Source organism: Suncus etruscus, chromosome 10 (assembly GCF_024139225.1).
Source record: "Suncus etruscus isolate mSunEtr1 chromosome 10, mSunEtr1.pri.cur, whole genome shotgun sequence".
NCBI classification, from domain to species: domain Eukaryota; kingdom Metazoa; phylum Chordata; class Mammalia; order Eulipotyphla; family Soricidae; genus Suncus; species Suncus etruscus.
In genome coordinates this window covers 111761431-111762522 of record NC_064857.1, presented here as the reverse complement: position 1 = coordinate 111762522, position 1092 = coordinate 111761431, and the positions used below count along the sequence as shown (strand labels likewise).

Sequence of the window (1092 nt, the reverse complement as noted above, 5' to 3'; positions counted from 1 at the left end):
ATAAGCAGAACACTCCAAAACATTAAGACTAAAGTCATCTTTAAGGAGGAAGCTTCACTGGCAAGCAAGTGGAAGCAAAGAAAAGCAAATGGGCCTATTTCACCCAATACCCATCTAATAAGGAGTCAATATCTGAGATATACAAGGTATTGGCAGAACTTAACAAGAGGAAACATCTAACCCCATCAAAAAATGGGGAGGAGTGTCCACTCCTTGGCCTCCCAATTCTTACCACAGTCTGTGTTCTTTACACTGACTGTATAGAAAAAGGAGGTACAGTAAATGCACCCCTCAACCCATATACACCTCAACCCAGGCTCTTTGCCTGGTCTGTATTGTGAATTGGGGGACAAAAAAAATAGAGATTGCGGGCCGGGTGGTGGCGCTAAAGGTAAGGTGCCTGCCTTGCCTGCGCTAACCTTGGACGGACCGCGGTTCGATCCCCCGGTGTCCCATATGGTCCCCCAAGCCAGGAGCAACTTCTGAGCACATAGCCAGGAGTAACCCCTGAGCGTTACTGGGTGTGGCCCAAAAACCAAAAAAAAAAAAATAGAGATGCTAAAAACAATAAAAATCTTGACATTTTAAATCCAAAAAAGAAAAAAAAGGGGGAGAAGAAATTAACAATCATTTCCTCAAAGAAAGTGATCTATTGAATTGTTTGTATTAAAATGTGGCTCAAGGTGAGTCTTCTTAGAGGTTATTTTTCTAAACTAGCAAGGTTGTCTAAGTATGATAAAAAAAAATCACTTACTAGTTTATTGATTTGTTCAGTTGGTCTTTAAGCTGTATATTTTCTAAGAGAAAGAAGTGCTAGATCCAATCTGAAAGTCTATGATATAAATAGAAACCATGTCAGTGCGGTTTGGGAAAAGGAATATTGATGGGAAGGAAGGGGGTTTCTGAAATGGCACTGGAACCCAAAAGGAAGCTGAGGGAAAGGAGGTCCTGTTCGAGCTTCTTGGAGAGGATTAGGATGGGATCCTCCCTGGTCCCACCCAGGCACAGGCCTGACAGAGGATCAGTAAAGGTGCTGGGCCCAGAAGAAGATTGGGAAAAGACCCCAAAACACAGCCCCGATTGCATTTGGTG

General features: G+C 43.0%; 1 pseudogene; it reads left to right on the top strand.

Annotated features, from left to right (window-relative positions):
- The first annotated feature begins 215 nt into the window (after positions 1 to 215).
- LOC126021179 (uncharacterized) lies at positions 216 to 355 on the top strand (annotated as a pseudogene).
- The last annotated feature ends 737 nt before the right edge of the window (positions 356 to 1092 follow it).